Genomic DNA, 23,184 nt, shown 5'->3' with positions numbered 1-23,184 from the left:
TGGGAATCTCAACACTCTTGTGGTCAAGAAGTCTGATGTGGGGAAGCAATCTTCTCAAAGTATGGCAAAATTGTGGACTGCTCTGTTCATAAGGGCTTTGCCTTCATTCAGCATGTTAGTGAGGGGACTGCCCGGGCTGCTGTGGCAGGAGGGATGGCAGGGTGATTACCCGCCAGGTTTAGATGCTAATCTGGCTGCAGAGCCAAAAGTGAACCGAGGAAAAGCGGGTGTGAAACGATCTGCAGCGGAGATGTACGGGTCAGTACCAGAACACCCTTCTCCGTCCCCTCTACTCAGCTCCTCTTTTGATTTGGACTATGACTTCCTACGCGATTATTATGACAGGATGTACAGTTCCCCAGCACGTGTTCGACCGCCACCTCCTATTGCCCGTGTTGTAATGCCCTCCAAATGCCAGCGTGTATCTGGGAACACTTCACGAAGGGGCAAAAGCTTCAATTCTAAGAGTGGACTATGAGGATCGTCTTCCAAGTCTGGAAAGTTGAAAGGAGATGACCTCCAGGCCATTAAGAAGGAGTTGACCCAGATAAAACAAAAAGTGGATTCTCTTCTGGGAAACCAAATCGAAAAGGAACAGAGCAGACAACAGTAGAGGTGGAGAACGATAAGTCAGAAGAGGAGCAGAGCGGCAGCTCCTAGGAGAAAGATGAGACTCATGTGAAGATGGAGTCTGAGGGGGTGCAGGTGACTCTGCTGAGGAGGGGGACCTACTGCATGATGATGAGAATGAAGATCAGGGGGATGATCAGCTGGAGTTGATCAAGAGTGATGAAAAAGAGGCTGAGGAAGGAGAGGATGGGAGAAAGCGCCCATGGAGAGGGCTTAAGCACATAGTGGGGTTTAGAACTCTTAGCCATTATTTCTTTACCTAGGCGCTTGTCTAGGATCACAATTTTCCCCAGATCCTCTCCCTAGTACCTTCAGCACACGCTCACTGTTCTCCCCATCTTTGTCCTTCCCCTGTCCATTAATTCATACTGCCCCGCGCCTGGGCCCATTTCACTTCTTCTGATGCTCCTAGTAGTTTTGTTAAGTCTTACCCTGCAATTTTGTTTTTAATTTTGATACCTCTTTATGACTTAACAATAAAAAGGATGGATGATTTTTATCAACTGTCTCCAAAACAATCTCTCGTTACGCAGGGAGTACAGTTCTTTTCATTTTTGAGTTAGTAGTTGCTTCCCTAACTGCAGAGGCAGTATCATTGAGTGGAGTAGCACCTGAGAGCAGCTATGAGTTAGAAGCCTATGTCTTATGCCCCACAGTAGAGTGCCTGCGGGGCTGTTCAACACAAATGTAAGTGTATTTTTGTGAATGGGAGTTGGCATGTCAAATGCATCCTCTAGAAAGTAGTGTAATAGTCTTAAGCTTTGTTTTCTAAAGTTTATACTGCGGGTTATTTTGGTGAACAGCCTGATGTTTGGGACCTTTTTCCCTCAAAATAAAGAAGTCCTTATTAAACCAGGAAAAAAAAAACCCCAAAAAACAAAAAACTAATGCATTAGTCTCTTAAATTAGGTAGGAAACAAAATGTGGGTATACAAACCAAAGTTATAGTAATACTAGTTTTTAGACTAATAATTGTTTTAAAAATATACTAATTTCTAATATGTATAGATCAGAAAGTAGAGATATACATCATGGTTACAGTAATATCAGCTACTTTTTTGATCACCAGAGGGTACATGCACTCACCAGAAAGAGAGCAAGGAAGAGGAAAAAGTACCCCCAACTGAGTGTAGCTATGTCATAATCTCTTCTCCTTTGTCTCCCCAGTCTGTGAAAATTCTGGGCACACATGCACGTGCACCCAGCATGACTCCCAAACCAGGTCTGAGACTCAAACTGTGGCTGACCATATGGTATCTAGCTTCCCGTGCACTACACCTAACTGCTACATTGTGGGGCCAGCCCAATACTAGCTTTTATAATGCCTATGCAATTAATACATAATAATAAACTAAGATCCTTATTTATTTTTTAAAGAGTTATTAATTTAATTTAATTTAATTTAATTTATTCATTTATATTAATTTGACCAGAAAGAAACACAGAGACAGAGAGAGAGAAAGTGAGAAAGCAAGCCACCAGGTCCAGGACTCAAACAGCCATGTCAGCCATGTGGGAGTGTCCATCACCTTAACCACCATGCCATCTGCTGTTCCCCAAGATCTGTTTCTTCAAGGTACTGTCTTGTATCCTTTTTCTTTTTTTCTTTTTTCTTATCATCATAGTCTTGTTTTTATTACATTGGATTGCATATAACTTTACAGTGTATTACATTGCTTTTTCAAAGGGAATGCCATCCATATCAGTCAATATAGAGACATTAATCTCCCCACTTTTGTATCCTTTTTTTTCAACCTACTAAACTTTAGAATTTTGGGGGGCCAGCAGGTAGCATGGTGGTTAAGGTGCTGGACACTCCCACATGGTCAACCATGGTTCGGGTCCTAGACATGTTGGCTTTCTCTCTCTCTCTTTGTCTGTCTCTTTCTGGTCAAATTAAAATAAATGAGTGAATAAATAAAATAATTTAAAAAATTAAAAAAAAGAATTTTTTGCAGGACATGTCTAATAGCAGGAAAAAACAAACAAACAAACAAACAAACAAAAAACTCTTCCAGGTTTGGCTCATCTGGGAATGTGTTAATTTTTCCCTTCTTTTTGCTATAGGACATCTGTCCTTGCTGACAAGGGAGAGAAGAGAAAGAGACAGAAAAGAGAAAGTGAGAAAGCACCCCACAGAGGGGACGGACATGCTTCAATCCCTTCACCTGCATTCTGCCCTTGGGATGCTTTTGGCTGTAAACACATAAGTGCCTGGCATGTTTTTCAAGTCACTAGATCCAGGACTCAAACTGTGCAGTTGGCCATGTGGGATCCAGCTACCTTAACCGTCAGGCCACTGGCTGTCCCTCTCCCTCGCTATTGAAAAATAGTTGTACCGTATATAGGATTCTTTTTTTTTTTTTTCCCTTTTAGAGAATTTTTTTAGGACTCATGCACTCACCGAACAGACAGAGAGAGACAAGAGTGATAAATTACCCCCTAGGGGGATGGCCATACTGCAATCCCTCTCCTTCATTCTTCTCTCAGGATCTTGGGCGCACATGCATACATGCTTGGCGTGCTCTAAGCCACTGGGTCCAGGACTCAAACTGTGGTGGACTGCAAGGGAGTCCAGTGTCATAGCCATTATGCCATCGGCTGGTTCCACCATATACAGGATTCTTAGTTGACAGTTTTTTGTTTGTTCTGTAGCATTTTGAGTATATTATCGCATGGCCTTCTGTCCCCAAAGTTTCTGATGAGAAATCGCATATGTGATGATTCTCTTCTCTCTTGACATTTAAAAAATTCTGTTTTTGTCTTTGTCTTTCATTAGTTCGATTACATGTGTATCAGTGTGGGTCTCTTTGAATTTATTCTACTTGGAGTTTGTTTAGTGTCTTGGGTGTTTACAGTTATGTTTTTTATCAAATATGGGAAGTGTATGCCATGATTTTTTTCAAATAGTCTCTCTCTTCTTCTTCCTCCTTCTTTTCTTCTTTTGGGACTCTCACAATACATATGTTTGTCCATTTGATGGTGTCCTATAGGTCCCTTAGATTCTGTTTATTCTTTTAAACTTTTTTCTTTCTGTTTCTCAGATTTAAACATTTTTATTGTTTTATTTTCCTTTTTAAAGAATTAATTTATTATTATTATTGTTATTTTAATTTGACCAGAGAGAGGTAGGATGGAAAGTGAGAAAGCAAGCTGCCGGGTTTAGGAATCAAACCACAGCCAGCTATGAGAGTCAGTGCCTTCACCACCATGCCACCTGCCAGTTCCTATCATCTTATTTTCAAACTCACTGATTCTTTCTTCTGCCTTGGGATTTTTCTAGTAAGTTTCATTTCATTCATTGTACTTTTAGCTCTGAATTTTTTTTTTTTTAGGTTTTCTGTCTCTTTATTGATATTTCCATTCAGTTCATCCATAAGTTTCTTAACTTTCTCCATATTTTCCTTTAGTTCTTTGAGCATCTTTAAGATAATTGTTTCAAAGTCTTTGTTTTGAGCTAGGGCTGCCATTAGTTATTTTTCCCAGGGACAGTTTCTGTTAATTTATTTCCTTTGAATGGACCATACTTTTCTATGTTTTTGTACACTGTCTGCTATCCTTGTTAAATCTGGAATTTGTATCTTATAATTTGGCAACTCTGGAAATAAGATTTTTCCTCTTCCCCTGGGCTTGCCAAATTTTTAAATTTATTTTTATTTCTTTTTCTTTAATTTATTTATAGAGAGATTTTTTTTTTTTTTTGCTATAGAGCACGTGTGGTTACCAGAGAGAGAGAGAGAGAGAGAGAGAGAAAGCAAGAAATCATCCCCTGGAGAGAGGCCATGCTGCAATCTCTTCTCCTCCATTCTCTTCTCAGGATTTTAGGCACACACACACATCCACCTGGTGTGAGTTTTAAGCTACCAGGTCTGGGACTTGAACCACAGTCAATTAAGTGAGAGTTCAGACAATGTAACCATTATGCCATCTACTGGTTCCTATTTTTATTTACTTTTCTATTGTGATAGGCTGCCTCTGTGCCAAAGACCAACCTGAAGTATTTTTTGCCCCTGTACCTTCTCAGGTATTTTTTGCCCCTGTACCTTCACCTGGGAATACATAGTGACTTCCTATAATGGTTTTCCCTATATGTACAGTTGCTTTTGAATCTCAGTCTTTAATGTCTGACTCTCCAAAGGGGTAAATAAGAAAAATAAAGAGGAAGGGTAGGCACTGGCCCTTCAATTACCTTGTAAGTCACTTCATCCAAAGAGGAGGCTTTGACAATGGGGGAGATACAGCAATCATGGTCACCTATTTGTGTGTGTCTCTGTGAAGAAGTATTCAGTGATAAGAGACAGATCGCTGGTAGTGAGAGAACAGACTGATTTTTGCTTACCTTGGTTCTCAAAAGCTGTGTTAAGTTTTTCCAGAAACATGTGTATGAGTGTCTGCCTTGGGGGGGGGGCTGAGTGAGGGATAGGTAGTTGCTATTGTGCTAACTATGAAATCGACCACAATTTACCTTCTAAGTCTTCCCCTGAAAGTTACAAGCCTTCAATGTACTCCAGAGTTCCAAAATAGTTACATCAGAATGATTCTATCACCATAATTTTGGTCTAGGTCAAAAGATTATTCCTGCTTCCTACTTAACCCTCTTCCCAGAGTGGTCCCAGGGCTGGCTTTTGAGGCCAGTTTTGAGGTTTGTTCTGACCCTGGAAGGACTCTTCCCTACATCTCTTCCTTTAGTTCCTTCTAGTGAGCTAGTTAGCTTATTGGTTTTGCTTATTGCTCTTAGTTAAAAGAACACATTTTTGAAGTGTTCTATCTACTATTTCCATGAGTGAAGGATACAGAGACAGAGGGATAATACCCTAAACAGGGTCTTGCTGCCATGATTCCCTTCCAGCTTTAATCAGCCCCAGGTCACAGCATGCACATGCTTGTCATACCTAAGGACATTTCTGGGCTCAAACACAGAACCTTGCCGTGTGAGTCAGCCCTACAAAGTGTCATGTTTTATCACTGCATCGCCATCGGCCCCCATAAAAGAGCTATTGTTTTCAAAAACACTCTCAGGTTGGAACTACCCCACTTGGTATTCACATAAAGTCCATTTCTTTGGTCAGAATTTTGAAGTTCTCTTTCCTTATGGAATACTAATCCCTCTGGGTAAAATCTCTGAACCACTGTTCTGAGCACCGGGAGGTGGTGTGGTAGCTTCTGGTCTTCCTAGCTTGCCTCCACTTATACATAAGCAAACGAGAGAAAGGAATCATGGCTCTAGTATTTTGGTTTGCCATGTCTGGGATAGATAGGTCCTTCAATCTGTAGGTTAAAGCTGGGTGGAGAGAGAGCTCACCAGGAATTTAGATTTTTCAACCTGGTTTCTATTCTTGAATTTGGAGTTAGAGAGGATGAGAAATGCTGGTGGCCTGCCTCTCCCAGCGAGCTATGGCGACTGTTGATTAGGGTAAGGAAAAGGGAGCCCTGTGTTCTTGACCTCACCTGTTTGGAGCAGAGCTTTAATCAAGTTGAAATGGGGTAGAGAAAGGGATGGAGTGGATCAAGGTTCAAATGTCACAGAGACTTCTTGTTCTTACCAAGTTTAATAGATTTACTATAATAGATGTTTATTTGTTGCATGCTTTGAGGACAATTTCCAGAGACTCTAAACAGTTGTTTTTAAAAAAGTTTTCATCACTGTATTGACTCTTTATTCTGTTGCTAAACAGAAACCCTGGAGAGTAGGTGATTTATAGAGAATAGAGGTTTATTTGACTCAAACTTCAGGTGGCTGCAAAGTCTAAAAGCATGGACCCCAGCATCTAGCTGGACTCTGCTGCTGTCACAACACGGCCGAGAGAAGCAGGTAGGTCAGAGCTGCGGAGAGAAAAAGAGAGAGAGAGGAATTGGAGTTTTTCACTTCCTATTTGTCCCTCCCACACTCCCAGTTGATTGGATGGTATTTGCACACATGGAAGGTGGGTCTTTCTCTCATTCTGCAGGCTCATATGCAGCGTTATCTGGCAAGGTGCCTTCACCCATTTCAGGTCTTCCCCTTAAAGGTCTCACTACCTCCTGATGCCACTACAGCAAGGAACACATTTCAGTACATGAGGCCTTCAGGGACACACCATCATCCCACTACAGGTGCTGTGCTTGCTTTGCTGGAGACTGGGTCGGCAGAGCTCTTCTTGCTACCAGACTGGAAGCAAAACTCTCTTCCAGTCCTCCATTTTGTCTCTCATGGAGGACAAGGTCTTATTTGGGGCCTTTTGACTGATATCATTGTTTAGAAATGATCAGAATTCTTGTGCCAGGAACCACTGATTGAGATTTAATATTCTTTTCCCTTTTTCTTCAAGCACAGAATCTCAGTTTGGAGCACACAGCTAAAAGATGACAGAGCTAGGTGAGTTTATGTTCGTGAGTTCTGCTCAGTGAGTTGTAAAGGCAAGTGTGTCCTGCAACTTGGATGAAGCTGCTTAAAAGGAGCCATTCAGTCAGACTGTGGTCCTTTGCCTTTCTTGTTGTCTAGAGTATGATGTTTTGGGTTTGTTTTTTTTTTTACCAATTATTTTATTTAACTTTTTATTATAATTATCATTACTTACCAGTTTGATCAGAGAGACACAGAGAGAGAGGAAAATTAAGAAACTAAACCACCAGGTTCAGAACTCGAACCACAATCAGCCATGTGGGAATCCAGTGCCTTTAACTACCATGCCACCTGCCTACCCCTAGAGTATGGTTTTGATGACTAGCAGTCATCTTGGACAATGAGGGAAACTAGAAGATCGAAGTTGCTCAGTGAGGATGACAGAGCAAAAACATAGAAAATCTTGTTTTTAAAAGAATTATTTTATTTAACTTTATTTATTACTATTATTATTATTTTTCAATTTGATCAGACAGAGAAAGAGAGAGAGAGAAAGTGAGAAAGCAAGCCACAAGATCCAGGAATTGAACCACAGTTGGCCATGTGGGAGTACAACGACTTTAACTACCACACCGCCTGCTGGCCCCTAGAAAACTCTTTGGCTTTGATTTCTAAGTCCTTTGTGAGTTTCTGGGGCTGCCTTATCAGTCCTGGATTACCTCTCTATAAGGGGCATAAATCCTTGTGTTTTGGAGCCACTGTGTTTTTCCTCAAATGTCACCTTCCCTGTGAACTCTTGCTTCATCCCTTAACAGCTGGAAATGACTTCTCTCTCCTTTGAATTTTCAAAATAACACTTATTTCTAACTCTCCATAGTGCTGATTCATAACATTCTCCTTTGTATTCATGCTCTTTGGGTTTATGCTATGAGGAACAGATGTCTGGCCCAATACAATCTAGCCCAGATCTTCCAAGCTAGCTTAGGGAGGAGGGACCATCAAGTAGAGGGTACTGATTGGGCTCAGAGCCCTGCCTCCTACTGTGAGAGTCACTTTCCTCCTGAAAATCTCCCACTAATTGCTCCTGCCACTGACAGGCTGGCACTAGGGACCTCTGTTTACTTTTGAGGATTCATCCCAAGTATTAGGACATGTAACTTTTTGCTTAACTCCCTTGCTTTGGTAGAGCTGAGAATAGCTAGAAGATTTCTTGATGGTTATTGAGAGCTCAGAGTAACAAAGGGGAGCTAAACAAAGCAAGTGAAATAACATTGTGTAATATATCTTACTAGTCATCTTTAGCTTGGGGTCCCTGCTGCAGCTTTTGCTGCCTCTGGGTTAGCAGATGCCTTCAGTCCTTTGTCATCTTCAGATTCTAGTGGCCAAACTACCCAGATGCCACTGCATTATCTTAAAGCCATTGCAATACAAAGGTAGTGGGCATCTCTATCTGGCAAGCTGAAGCCGAAACCTGGATCCCAATATTTCTGAAAGTTTAATAATTAAGAAGGTAAAAAAACTAACAGCTCCTCTCATTTAAAAATCAAGCATTCCTGTCTTATAGAGGTAATTCTCTGGGTCTCAGAATTAATTATAGTTATGAAAGATGTAAAGCAAAAACCTCTTCTAAATGAAGTTTGAGGCTAGTTCCAAAAAGCAGAGCTTTCCTAGAATTTCAGATAATAGGATGCTGACTTTGCTGGATGCTCAGTTGTACTGCTGCAGAACTTTGGTTGCTTTTAGAAAGCATTTCCTTAAGTGAGGAGGGTGACAGTGACAAAAAGCCTAGCCTAGTGCCTGGGCCTTGGATTTGAACTCCTACACTAATCGAAGGGATGGTTGGAGGAGTAATGGGGCTGTTTTCACAGAAGAATTCGTGACATGCAGCACTTAAGCAAATTTTTAGGGCAGGTGACAAAATGTGGTTGGGTTAATAATATTAAATAGTAATAATAGCAAACACTTTTTCCAACTTATTGATTTTTTTAAAAAATTGCCAAAGGGTGTATGTGTTTGCCAGAGGGAGAGAGAGACAAAGAGAGAAAGCACCTCCCAATGATACGTGGTCATGTCACAATCCTTTTCCCTCCATTGGGCACACATGTACATGTACCTGGTGGGTTTTTCAAGCCATGTGGACCAGAATTCGAGTTGCAGTTGACCTTCTGGGATTTGGCTCCCAATGTCCAGGGCTTAACTGCTGTTCTACCAGGCTGGCTTTTTACTTTTTTTTTTTTTAAGTTTATTTATTTATTTCACCCATGAATGAGAGACAGAGAGACAGGCAACTCCCGAAGAGTGTTGATTCTGAGATTCACCCTCCATTCCTAACCAGCCTAGGCATGGGCCCTTGCACAGTGTATGTCCAGGGAGGTCTCTGGACATGGACCTAGAACCCTCCCATGTGGAAGAGCCTCCCAGAGCGTTGTGCTGTTGTGCCACCATCCAGCCCCCAGTAACACACACTTTTTCTTTGCTAAGCACTTCTCTCACATGTTATGCGTATTCTCTCATTATTCCTCATAGTAACTTTAAGGTAATACAATTATTGTTTCCATCTTACAACTGAAGAGATTGGGTAGGTAACTGGTCCAAAGGTACTCAGCTATAAGAAGTGGGGCTTGAATTCAAATCTATGAAGGACAGAGTCACAGACTGGATCTTTGTTCTCCTTATGGTCTCTTTCATGAAATCGTCCATTTCTTTCCAGCTCTGCATGAAACCCTGAGAGGCTTAGTGGTCTGTTTGGGCTGTAGCTCATAAACAAGAGGCTGGGAAGTCCAAGATGAAGGAGGCGGATTTAGTGTCTGGGGAGGGCTTGCTTCCTCATACACAGCACCTTCTCTGTCTTCACGTGGCAGAAGGGACAGACACATGTTCTTGGGCTTTTTTTTTATGCGCACAATTCCCATCCACGAGGGCTTTGCCCTTATGGCCTAATCACCTCCCAAGTGCCCCATCTCCTAATACCATCGCTTGGTGATTAGGTTTCAGATATGACTTTTGAGGGGTCTCAAACATTCCGATCATAGCACTGAGGACCGACGGCTCTTGTCAATGGCATCCTGTCTCACTTAGGAAGCTGAATATCCCTGACAAGCAGAAAAGCAAGTCGATTTAATCTATCTCTTTTTTCATGTGCTTACCTTATTGAACTCAAACCAGTTCTCGTCACTTTTTAGCTGACTCTCATGATTTGGTGCGGGTAGAAGTAATCACTTTTTCTGTAATTATGTGTAATTTTGCTTCTACCTTTTCTGGAGCCATGCCTCCTATTTCTGTTTGTTATCTTACCACATCAGCTATGATTTATGGAATGTTAAAAATGAAATTGAGTTTTCCAGTGGCTTTTGGAAAGATAAATATGAGATCAGAGAATACAGGACAGAATGAGGGGTGAAGGAAAGCAGGAGTTAGTGTAATGGCTATGTCGCTGGACTCCCACGTAGTCGACCGCGGTTCGTGTCCCGGACCCGGTGACTTAGAACTCACGCTGGGCGCATGTGTGTGCGTGCCCAAGATCCCGAGAGGAGAATGGAGGAGAAGGGATTGCGGCGTGACCATCCCCCCTGGGGGGGTGATTTCTCGCTTTCTGTCTCTATGTCTGTCTCTGTCTGTCTGGCAAGCGCACTCACCCTATAGCGAAAACCTCTCCAAAAAAAAAAAAAAAAGAATGAGGGGTGAAGAGACTGCAGTGTTAGGTATGATGTCATAATGACAGTCTAGGATGATTGCTAAGGAAGGGAAATGCAAGAAGTATGTTTTAGATTAAGAATTCACTGCACTTGTGATGTGAGCAAGCGGCAACATACGTACATCCTGCCTGAAACCGAGCTCGCTCCCTGGTTGAGACCACGTGTAACAGATGTCGTACAAGTATCTATGGAAAACACACGAAGCCAGCTGATGGCGTAGTTGTTAAGATAGCTAGATCCCACATGGCCGACTTCTCAGTTCAAATCCTGTTTTCAATGACTTCAAAAACACACCAGGCATGTGTGTGTGTGTGCCCCAAATCCAGAGAAGAGAATGGAGGAGAAGAGATTGCAGCATGGCCATCTCTTTGGGCGTTTTTTTCCCCCCCTGTCTTCTCTCTGTTGGTCCAGTGAGTGTGTGCACGGTATAGCAAAACAAAAGCAAAAACAAAAACAAACAAAAAAGAAAACATGTACCTGGCCATGTAAAAGAAGATAGAAGGAAGTAAGTGAATCATAAGTTTCAGTTTATGGTAGCAATAGTATTGTGTGTGTGTGTGTGTGTGTGTGTGTGTGTGTGTGTGTATTCCATTTTTTCCCCTTTATTATGAGAGAAAGAGAGATATATAAAGAAAAATAGGTGTTTTTTTTTTTTCTTTTTTTCTGGAGAGGTTTTTGCTATAGGGTGCGTGTGCTCTCCCGAAAGACAGAGAGAGAGATAGAGAGACAGAAAGCGAGAAATTATCCCCCCAGGGGGGATGGCCACGCCGTAATCCCTTCTCTTCCATTCTCCTCTCGCGATCTTGGGCGCGCACGCACACACACCTGGTGTGAGTTTAAGCCACTGGGTCCGGGACTCGAACTGCACTCTGCTATGTGGGAGTCCAGTGACATAGCCATTATGCTAACTGCTGGTCCTGAAAAATAGTATTTTTGACAGGGCCTTGCTATGCCACTATCCTCCTACCTCAGCCTCCCAGTCAGCTAGGATTACAGGCATGTACTACCATGCCTGGAGTGTTCAAGTTGGTCCAGGATTTGAAACCTGGGGCTCCCGTGTGGACCCACACAGCAGTACTCTACCAATTGCACACCCAAGTTGGGCCTATATGAATTTTTTTTGAGAAATTTTTGCTATAGGACGTTTGCGCTTGCCATAGAGACAGAAGGGAAGAAATCAGCCCCCCGGGGGGGGGGGGGGGATGGTCACTCTGCAATCCCTTCTCCTCCATTTTCCTCTCAGAATTTTGGGCACGCACATGCAACGTGCATGGTGTGTTTTAAGTCACTGGACCTGAGACTCAAACCGAGGTTGACTCCCTGGGAGTCCAGTCACGTAACCATTATGCTATTTGCTGGTCCCATGAAATTTTAAAAATCAAATGGCATGGTTCAACCTTGAATCCTTGAACTATCCAGCCCCCTTTCTGTCCATCTGCTCCAGACCCACACACTTCTCTTTTTTCCTCAAAAATACCCGTATCCTTCCTCCCGTTCTATTACCTGTTCTTCACCCATCTTCTTTAGAATGGCTCTTGCTCACAGACCTTCCAGATGGCCCCAGCCTTGGCAGCGGTACCACTACGTTGTCTCTTAGTATCTCACACTTTTCTCTCTAAAGTGCTCGCCTCAGTGGCAGCTTGGCAGGCGTTAGTGAGTGTGCAGTGCCTATCCCTCCCTAGACTATCGGCTTCATGGGAGCATGAATCGAGGCTGAACTTGTTCCTGCTATCTGCCTGGTGCCACCTACAGTGCCTGGCATATAGTGCCTATCCCATAAATGCTTGTCAGATGTTCTCAAGAATGTCAGAATCATAACTTAAATAATCAGCTCTTGTATAGTGCTTTTCTAGTTTACTGAGTAACATTTTCTGCTGTGCTGCATCTGGTCTTCACATCAACCTTGCAAGAGATGCAGATGGGACGTTCAGCTAGCACTCAGAGGTGTGGGGGCTTTTTCCCTGCATCGTCTCCGGCTCACTAGGACCCTCACAGCTGGATACCCCAGCAGCCCGGACTCTGAACATGACATGCTTCTTACACACGCTGAGTTTCCCTCTACTGAACACGTGCCCCCACTGTGGACACCACGGTGCCTGATCCAGACCGCTTTCCCAGCCTACACCCCTGCCCCAGCTGCTGTCAACTGCTCCCTTGTCTAGAGAACTGCCCCCTCCCTAGTACATAGAGTGGTCTCCTCATCTGGGAAGGGACAGCACCCAGTGACTGGCTGACTCAGGTACAAAGGGCCACCCCTTAGCCTCAAGCCGGTGCACTTTGAACACTGGAGTTCCCTCATGGGTCCAGGGCGAAGCTGGTGTCCTGTGGTTCCCACACCCTGGCTTAGCTCCTGCCTCTACCCTGCTCCTCACTCCTGCTCCCCTGACCCCGGTAAATCACTCACACAGGAACACCCGTCTGAGCCTCTGTGCAAGGAGCTAACCTCAAACACATTGCCTTACCCACCTCACACTCCTCTATCTTTTTCCACAGGAGAAAGTCTTTCTCTTCCTGGAGGTGGCAAGGCTGGAGAGTGCAGGCTGCATGAACCTCAGAGAGGAGGCAACCAGGGCCAGCTGGGGCCCTGCAAGCTGCTGGTGTGGAGGGAGCTCTACTTCATAGGGTTAGGGAAGTTACTCTGCCAGCACCCAGGGGTGAGAACTCCAGCAAAACAAAGGCTTTTCTGACAGAAGAGAGGAAGCATTAACCCCTTAACCTCCCTTTCCCACTTGCTATGTCTGAAAAGAAAGGAAAGGGGTCTTTGGGTTACATGGAGGCTACAGCCATGAAGTCCCACTGTCTCAGGTCCCATGGCTGAGAGACCCCTGACATCCAGGATTCCAGAGAGGCCCAGAGAGAAGCTGGGATCTTTCCCACCTGCTAAGACCCTCCTCCCTTTTCCAGGGTGCTGAAGGTGGACATGGGCACCCCTTCACCAAGGAAACTCTACCCCGCTCTTTCAAGCACATTGCTTTATTCTGTGGCTGCCACAGGCCCACTCCTTCGAGTGTTCATAGCGAAGCCCAGAATTCATCCCAGAGACACACCCAGTTCTCTCCTGCCTGTACTCCTCCACCAGGAAGGCAGGACTCATGGTTGCTTATAACTCCTGTGATAGCAAGAAGATATTTTTGTTGTTGTTGTTTGTTTGTTGTTGTTGGAAGAGTCCTTAGAGATATGGGGTCTAATTTCCGAGGGAGCAACCTTGTGATCAGTTTTATTGATGAGTGAACGAATATTTTCTTTTGAATGAGATCTTGTAATAACTTAACCCAAAGTATAGTAAGGTGAGTTTGCTCAGTGGAGGCAATTTGTATTTATATTTTAGGGTAGGGAGGCCTACTGGTGTCATCAAAGTCTATTAAAGAGGAAGATCTCTAAGAAAAGAAAAGAAAAAAATTACTACTGGGGCTTGCTAGAATTTTGAGATAGGAAGAGAATGGTCTAGGATGAAAATACTCCATGCAGAGCTACAGCCTTCTGCACAGGAGCCGACCTTCCTCCTTCCCTCTCTTCCTTTTTCCTTCCTTCCTGAGGTAGATGGTGGCATGAATGCCTCCAGTAATGGCCACCATGTGTACACACTCATCTCAGGCTGCTTGGTTGCTGTAACTAAACAGCTTCAACTGGGCGGCTTAAACAACAAAAAGTTATCCTCCCACAGTTCTAGAGGCTGAAAGTCCAAGATCAAGGTGTCAGTGTAAGGGCCTTCTTGGCTTGCAGACAGTGCCATCTCACTGTCCTATCTCACTATCCTCTCATGTCGGAGAGAGAGAGAAGAATCTTCCTCTCTTCCTCTTCATGTGGGGCCACAGTCTTGTCTGATTAGGGCCCACACTTACAAGCTCATTTAACCTTGATTATCTCCTAAAGGTCTATCTATATTTATCTATCATCTATCTATCTATCTCTATCTATCTATCTCTATCTATCTATCTATCTATCTATCTCTATCTATCTCTATCTCTATTTATCTATATCTATCATTATTTTTCTATATATATACATATATGTTATATATAGAGAGAGATAATATCTATATATATTATCTATATGTAACACCTAAAGCTTAGAGCTTCAGTTTGTAAATGGAAGAGAGGCACAATTTAGTCCATAGTAACACCCTTGGCCCACAACTGTGCAGTCTTCTCTAACTCTGCCTCTGGTCTCAGTCATGTGACTTAGCAAACATGGAACAGATGGAGGCATGAAGGGTACAGGCACATTTCTACTTAATCTATTACACAATTGGGCTTGCTCATTCTTTTTTTTTTAAATCCAAATGACTTTTTAAAAACATTTATTTATTTATGTATCTATTTATTTATTGTGATTTCCAAGCTGCCAGGTCCAGTATTTGAACCACAGTCAGCCATATGGGAATTCAGCACTTTAGCCACCATGTCTCCTGATGGCCCAAACTTGCTTACTCTTGCACCTCTACCTGGCCGTGAGAACATGCTTGGGCTAGCCTCAGTGACTGATGCAAAAGAAATGTGGAGAAGGTCCAACACCAACTAACAACCAGCTTATCCCCTGAAATGTGAATGGGTCCGGCCAAGGTCAGCTAAGCCTGGCCTGATTCAGCAGAACTGTCCCACTAACTGTTGAGCTGGTGAGAATTGAAAAATGGTGGTTGTTTTAGGCCACTAAATTTTGGAGTGATTTGTTACAAAGCAAAAGGTTACTGTTAGGTTATTGGGAAGGTCATGGCATATTTTTCTATGCAAAAATGTGCCATGACTTTCCAGACAGCCCAATAATACCCTCTGTGAATTCCTTACTTCCTCTTCTTCCTTTAAATTTTAATTTTAAAATTAAATTTTATGTGTCTTTAAATGTTCAACTATGTGTCTTTTGTTCCTATATTTCTTCTAATTGACACTAAGGACTGAGCAGATCTCCACATTTCATTTACTTAATTTCATTTAATCACCAGAGCTAGACCTGTACCCACTATCCCTCTCTTGTCTCTTTCTCTTTGCTTTTCTTCACGACATTTGTTACTACGTGACATGTTGTGTCGTACACTTACCTGCTGGTCGTTTACCTCTTCCAGTAGGATGTGAGCCACGTGAGGGCTTGGGACCATCGCTCACTAATATGTCTTGTTCCTGTTGCATCCCTGCACCTAGAACAGTTTCTGACATGTAGTAGGCACTTTGTGGATACCTGTGAAATGGATAAATTAACAAAAATTTCAAATGATTAGAATAATTCTCTGTCTGATACACATGTGTGTATGTATATTCATATGTATATGTTCACGTGTATATGCTCATACATGTTAACTGAGTGCTTATAGCATGGTTTAAACACAGCAAAACAGATTTAAGGGTTCTAAGATCCTAAGCCATCCTCAGAACAGGTAGACCAGATGAGCCAGCTGACTTCAAGGAGCCTGGCGGCAGCCTGACCAGTGGCCATGATGGGGCTCTGTTCGATCTGGGTTGTAGGACTGTCAGGAAATTTCTATCTCTGTGTGGAGGGGAGTGATGGAGGGAGTTGGCAGGCAGGGAGGAGTAGAAAGCGGGGGCACTTCCCTTTGGGAGAATAGGATCTGAAAGAGTGCCATTATGGAGGAATCACAATACTGAATATGGCTGCATCAGTGTCTGACGTAAACTTCCACAGAAGGAAGGATGAGGGCTTTCTCAAGCCTTCATCACTCCCAGGTTTCGTGATTGGACACGGTGATTGGACGTACATACTTTTTAAGCTGGCGGTGCTGAATATTTTGTGAAATGGGCTGGAGAATGCAAGGAACCTAATATGCAGAGAGAAAAGGACAGTATGTGACCAGAAAGGAGACAAGACAGAGAGAGACTTTACAGTGCTCAGGTCCTAGATTCCAGTTCACTTCTGAGCTCAGTTACAGTTCAGATTTATTTCTTCAAGGGTTACATTTAACTACTTTCCTGCTTTTTGGTGTATCTAAACTAAGTAGGTTTCAGTTTCTTGCAACCCAGACTCCTAACATGCCCCCGATTGTGCATCTCCATTGCTGCCATCATGGTATGACCAGTGCCATGCCCTGTGGGAGGTGATATCTGGCTCACAGTGAAGCCAGTAGACCTCAAACGTCAAAGTCCATAGGAACCCCAAAGCCTGGAGCTCTGAATGTCCGTTCAAGGCAGAGGGATATCTTTGGTTTTGCTGGAAAGTGAAGTCAGAGGAAGGGGTCAGGAATCCCATGGAAGGAGAGATAAATGTTCAATTGTATATCTGGATATCTGGATTTCCAGTATCTCATCGGTGTTTCTAACCGTGCTTAGAGCCCTTTCACCAAGTACTTATCTTTTTACAAACTTCCAGTGGCTTCCCACTGAAGCCCATTGCTATACTATGATCCTCTGTTCAAAGTTCTCAATGACTTGGCATAGTCTTTCCATTTCAATCCCTGGATGTCTTCCTATAACTTTGCACTCCCTTATTTCAGAGGGTATAAGTGCTTGTCCACCTGCCACACTGCCTCTTTGGGCAGGATGTCTGTAACTTTTTCACTGTTTAGATTTATATGGTCCTTCCAGACAAACTTTACTAATCTACTTTCCTACCAGTAGGATGGGTGGAGGGTAAGTTTCTGGCATGTTTTCCAAAATGGGACTTTATTATTCTTTGTAATCTTTGTCAATCCAGTAGGCATTCCTTTGGTTACTAATGAGGCTGAAAGTTTTCAGGGTTCTTTATAATTCTTTTATGTTTTGTGTTTTAATGCTCTTGGCCAGTTTTCTCCTGTGTTTTTACAACTGCAGTATTGATTTGTAAGAATTCTTTATAAAGATATTGACCACTTGTCATGTATGTTGCAAAAACCTTCCTTAGCTGATTTAAAATTTTTTTTATTATGTATGGGCTTTGATGTATAAAGGGACTTCAGAATTCATTTTAGTACAAAGTAATTGAAACTGACACATAGCTTTTTTTTTTATGTTTTTAAAACAAGCTCTGGAAAGCTTTATTAAAGAAAAATGTTGCATGATATGCTTTTCACCAGTCTGTCCGGGCATACTTCTAATGATATCAGAATCACCTGGATCAATGATAGCCAGTGTGCATACTCTGTAGTATTTTCCACATGCTGTGCCCAATTCGATATTATTTCCACTGTAACGATGGGCACCAGTTTTGGCCAACATGGTATAGTACTCTATTTCGGATTTCCTCAAAGCTGGGCAGTTGTTGGCAAGAATGACGAACTTTGCTTTGCCTCGTCTAATCATCTTCACAGTCTGCTTGTACCCCAGGACTTCCCACTTTTCATAGCAAGTTGGAGCCAAGAGTTGATCGACTCCAGAGACTTTTTCATCTTCTTTGCGGCCACCATCTTCCTGCTTTAGGTGCGGGACAGCCCCCAACCAAAAGCAGCCGCCAAGATGGCCAGGAAGCAAGAAAGGGACACATGGCTTTTAATACACATTTAAAAGTGAATTTTGGGGGACTAGCAGTTGGCGTAATGGTTATGTCACTGGACTCCCATGTAGTTGACCGAGGTTCGAGTCCCGGACCCAGTGGCTTAAACTCACGCCGGGCATGTGTGTGTGCGTGTCCAAGATCCCGAGAGGAGAATGGAGAAGAAGGGATTGCGGCGTGACCATCCCCCCTGGGGGGGTGATTTCTCGCTTTCTGTCTCTCTGTCTCTTCCTTTCTGGCAAATGCACGCGCCCTATAGCAAAAACCTCTCCCCCCAAAAAAAAACAAAAAAAGAACTTTGGGGGAAAAAAAAGTTTATTTCCCTGGCTGAGAGAGATAGAGAGAGACAGCACTCCTGACAGGGTCCTGTTAACTGCAATCCACTCTCAACCTCAGCCAGCCCTGGGTCATGGGCACACATGTGCCTGGTGTGGTCAGCAGAATCTCTGGACGTGAGTCTGGAACCTTCCCATGTGTGTCAGCCTTGCAAAGTGTTGCGCTTCACCCCACGCCACCATCCAGCCCTTTTTTGACTTCTGCTGAAGAAAACCCCAAATCATTTAACGCTTCAAAAAGTAAAGCAGAATCTCTGTAGGGAATCCCATAACCCCTGGAAGTCAGAATGTCTGAATCTCACATATGGTTTGCCGAGGACGCTGCTGCATGTCTCCATCGTGGGTACTAGAAAACAGCCTGAACTCACTTCTTCCCACAGTGTCTGAGGAGAGACCTGTGGCCGAGGAGAGCCTATTTATTTTGCTGAGCACCATGAGGGTTCGGCCTGCAAACCTGGGCAGGGCCGATACTCCATGGCATAGCTCAGCCTCAGGGAGGGAGTGTCCAAGAGAAGGCAGAACCCGCGAGAGGAGCTATGTGGAGTGTTGGGAGAAACAGACCCTGTGTGGCTGCATGAAGACGATAGGACTTTAGGGACATCGAGTCTCTGTAGTGATTTTTAAGTAGTCCTCTTGGGGAGTGTACACTGAGAATCCCTCATCTGTGCTTCCTGGTATAATTTAGTAAAGTTTACATTACTTCTACCCCCCCAAGCTAATGAATTAATTTATTTATTGAAAAAGAGAGAGTTACAGAGAGTGAGAGAAGCACCCTCAACAGGGTCTTCATGCCCTGATCCACCCCAGCCGTAGCCAGCCAGGATCATAAGCATGCACACTTGCACCCAGCATGTATGGAGGATCATAAGCATGCACGCTTGCACCCAGCGTGCACGGAGGATCATAAGCATGCACGCTTGTACCCAGCGTGTACGGAGGATCATAAGCATGCACGCTTGCACCCAGCGTGCACGGAGGATCATAAGCATGCACGCTTGTACCCAGCGTGCACGGGGGATCATAAGCATGCACGCTTGCACCCAGCGTGCACGGAGGATCATAAGCATGCACACTTGCACCCAGCGTGCACGGAGGATCATAAGCATGCACGCTTGTACCCAGCGTGCACGGAGGATCATAAGCACGCACACTTGCACCCAGCGTGCATGGAGGATCATAAGCATGCACGCTTGTACCCAGCGTGCACGGAGGATCCTAAGCATGCACACTTGCACCCAGTGTGCACGGAGGATCATAAGCATGCACGCTTGTACCCAGCGTGCACGGAGGATCATAAGCATGCACGCTTGTACCCAGCGTGCATGGAGGATCATAAGCATGCACCCTTGTACCTAGTGTACACAGGGAAACCTCAGGATACAAACGCAGGGACTCTCCCATGTGGCTTCAGCACCGAGGAGCATTGAGCAGCACACCGCAAGTGCCCTACAATAATTCTTAATTCTTTCCAGAGGAAGTATCAATATTGAATTCTATATCTGAACAGACCCTGAATGAACTTAGACACAATTTCTAGAAGATGGGAGACGAGCTGATATGCAGATTGTGCTGGTCAAGCCCTAAAAAGGACAGGGGGTTTGGATGCCCCTCGCTTCCTGCATCTGAGTTCCTGATGGCAGTGTGCCAGCGTCTGCTCGCTGCCCTGAGATTGCCAGTGCTCTTCTCAGCTGCTCCCACCCTACCACAGGGATGGCGTTTGGTTTCCTCTCTCCTTCCCCTCCCTCCTTAGACGCCATCTTATTCTTCCAGAGCCCTGTTTTTTTTTTTTTTCCTAGCAAGAATTAATACTAACGGCTTAATCTAGTGAAATGAATTTTGGCCAATGTGTCAGCCTCCTGCAAGAAAAACAGTTTTCTAACGTCACATTACAGAGCTGTGACAGTCTTTACTTCTTCAAAGAGCTGGGTTATCTGGACATCTGGAACTGAAGTGATAAATTTGAAAAGGCATCCAGATTTTCTATTCCATGGCAACAGATTATTTTTGCAAGTTTCCAAGGGATATTTCAACATCTTTGAAAACATTTTCATTTGCTCGTTTGGTTTTTAATCTTCACCAGGGTCAGGTTTTTTTTGCACTTATCGGAATGGAGCTGGGCCCGGCAATCAGAAACGATTAGACCTGCACAGTAACCTGCAGACTCAGGGTGTGAGCTAATGGCTGTCCCGGTGACTGCCCGAGATGGGGAACTGATGTGAAAATTGAAGCAATTACCTAGATCACTCAGGCAGAAGAATTTCCAAGGCTTTTTTTTTCCCTTGAACAATCCAGATAATTGCTCCAATTTACACTTCTTACTGGCAGTAGAGACCAGGAGAGGCTGCTCTCTCAGGAGCTGGCTGAATAGAGGGAAGGGAAGCAGAGGGCTCAGAAAATGATTCTGATAACTCAGAGAAGAGGGTGGGGAAAAGTTCTCATGCTTTGGGCTTGGTTTTTTATCAGGCTCAAGCAAGTCAAAGTGAGACTGTTCATTGTTGCCTGAGTGATCCAGATAATTCTTCGTTTTCTGTTTCATTTCAACAATGAAGATTTAGGGCTATGCAATGGTTGCTAGTGGAAAGGACAGAAGAAATTACGGCTGGGGAACTTTCAGTCTGTTTGAGGCTCTTAACGTGTGCTCACTGGTGAGTTCCTTACTTTGTCAACCATCCTCAAAGGACCTGCAAGACATGCTTCCATGAGACCTTGCTGGGTCAAGGAGGAGAGAGGGAGGGTCGGCGCTCTCCTGTTGGAGCATGTCACACCTGTTGGTTTAACTAGGACCAAAAAACAAAGGCAGCAGGATTTTGTCATTCTATGAAGTAAATGGTTCATGTAGTAGGACCTTCGGGGATTCGTTTCTGCAACTCAGTCTCCCCATTTGTTGACAGAGTGGAATGATGAATGATGCGTGAAACATTTATTAAGTTGCTACTTTGAGCCTGGTTTTAAGCCAGGCCTTGGGATAATAATGTAATGTTATATGAATATAGATAGGTCTTTTCTTTCCTCATCTCATGTTTTCTTGAGCAGGATGAGTCCTCTAGTCCCTTTACTGCCTTTCCCAGACTTTATTTCTAAAGCATTTTCTCAAGTATTTCCATTTCAATTCTCACGTATCCAGGATAGATACTATTTTTAGAACCATTTCAACAGATAGGATTTTTAAAAATTCAGAGAAGTCGAATACATTTTCCAAAGTCACAATGTGTTAGCAGCAGAGCTGGACCAAAAAATGAGTCCTGAACCCAAGGCTCTATCTGTAATGTGACATCACTCTTCTCAGGCTCGTATATCGATTTATTTGTTCTTGCCAATATTGAGATTGTGATGGACTTGGGTTGATCATTTAGACATATTTATCAAGCATGGAAATTATACAGGATACCCACAACAGAGATGAAGGAGCAAGACATACGTACAAGACATTTAACATGAAAAAATACTGTGAAGTGGAAAGAACTAGAAAACAGTATCAGATGACAATATTAAAACGACAGAAAGCACTTTGAATGGGAGGGATCGAGACTTCAGGACTAGAGATATTCACAGAGACTTTCTTAAATTTTAAAAATTTTCTATGGTAAAAACACACATCATAACATCTTCTACTTAAATCATCTCAAGGTGCATAATTCAGTAGGGTTAAGTACATTCACATTGTGCAGGTATTGCTACTCTCTAGTTTCAAAACTTTCTATCACCCCAGATAGAAACCCTACACTGGGAGGTATTTGTAGGAAATGCTATAGAATCTTGAAGGATGACCAAGGTTTAGAGAGGCAGACAGGTGAGAGGAAATTCACGGCACCTGTGCAGAGTGACAGCAAGAGAGACGGTCTTTAAGAAAAGCATGGGAAATGCCTATTATGAAACAATGATGCATAGATTTAAATTTTTGCCCCCAAGTAAACTAGTGCTTTAAGTCCATTTTCCCATGAACTTTTGAAGCCCCCTGTTCAGAATGTCGGGAGCATGGTAAGAAATGGAGGCTTCGCAGAGAGCATTGAGCAGTAAGGCGATGTGGCCCACACGAAGCCTTGTACAATGGCAGACTTGTCCATCCAGTTCCCTTTCAGGATTGCCTTCCTCTCATATATTTGGGAAGAGGTATTGGTCTCACATACTCCCCTGAGGGAAGACCACCTGTACTCAGTGGTTGCACCTCCAAACCTTCTCTATGGAATGTGCAGCTCCTCTATGGAATGTGCACTCTGTCTGGTCTGATCACCTGCACCTCTGGGGATCCTGGTCCTCCTGCAATATGCTACTACTGTCCCTGTCACCCTCTAGGTTTCTGACAGGAAGTAGTGGGTACACAGGCTTCTTGTCCTTGTCCTGAGCTGGAAGTCCTCCAAGCCCCTCCACTTATGTAAGACTGAGTTGTTCAGAGACTTCAAAGAGGACATTTTACCATGGGGGATGGGGTGATAACCTCAAGATTAGAATCCAGTAAATAAGACACAGGACACAGTAATCCTCACCAGTACATTTTCTGAGATTTCTTTATGTATTTACTGTTCCATCCTTTGTCTTTATTATACAAGGTTGTAAAGAGACCAACCCTGGAAACCAGGGGATGAGGTACTGACCAGGATGAAGGAGTGGGCTCAGGCCCTTGGGATGAGCCAGATTGAAGGCCTGGGAGAACCAGGAACCCAGGTCCTCGCAGCAGCTGAGAAGGCACTTGAGGTACAGGGGCCATTAGCTGGTTCCGTGCGGTGGAAGTGGGATGCAGGGCAGGTGGGCTGGCCTGGAATCTCCCTGAGGCCACCCTGGCCTTGACTAC

The 23,184-nt window shown here is 43.7% G+C and overlaps 2 pseudogenes; one reads left to right on the top strand and one right to left on the bottom strand.

Moving 5' to 3' along the window:
- Nucleotides 1–7: 7 nt before the first annotated feature.
- Nucleotides 8–855, top strand: LOC102495224 (heterogeneous nuclear ribonucleoprotein C pseudogene; annotated as a pseudogene).
- Nucleotides 856–6,418: 5,563 nt separating this feature from the next.
- LOC102494827 (60S ribosomal protein L30-like) lies at nucleotides 6,419–18,035 on the bottom strand (annotated as a pseudogene).
- Between the last annotated feature and the right edge of the window lie 5,149 nt (nucleotides 18,036–23,184).

This window comes from Tupaia chinensis, unplaced genomic scaffold, assembly GCF_000334495.1.
Source record: "Tupaia chinensis unplaced genomic scaffold, TupChi_1.0 Scaffold000549_1, whole genome shotgun sequence".
Taxonomy (NCBI): Eukaryota; Metazoa; Chordata; class Mammalia; order Scandentia; family Tupaiidae; genus Tupaia; species Tupaia belangeri.
Note: the sequence above shows the minus strand (reverse complement) of the source record. Positions and strands in the feature narration are given on the sequence as shown.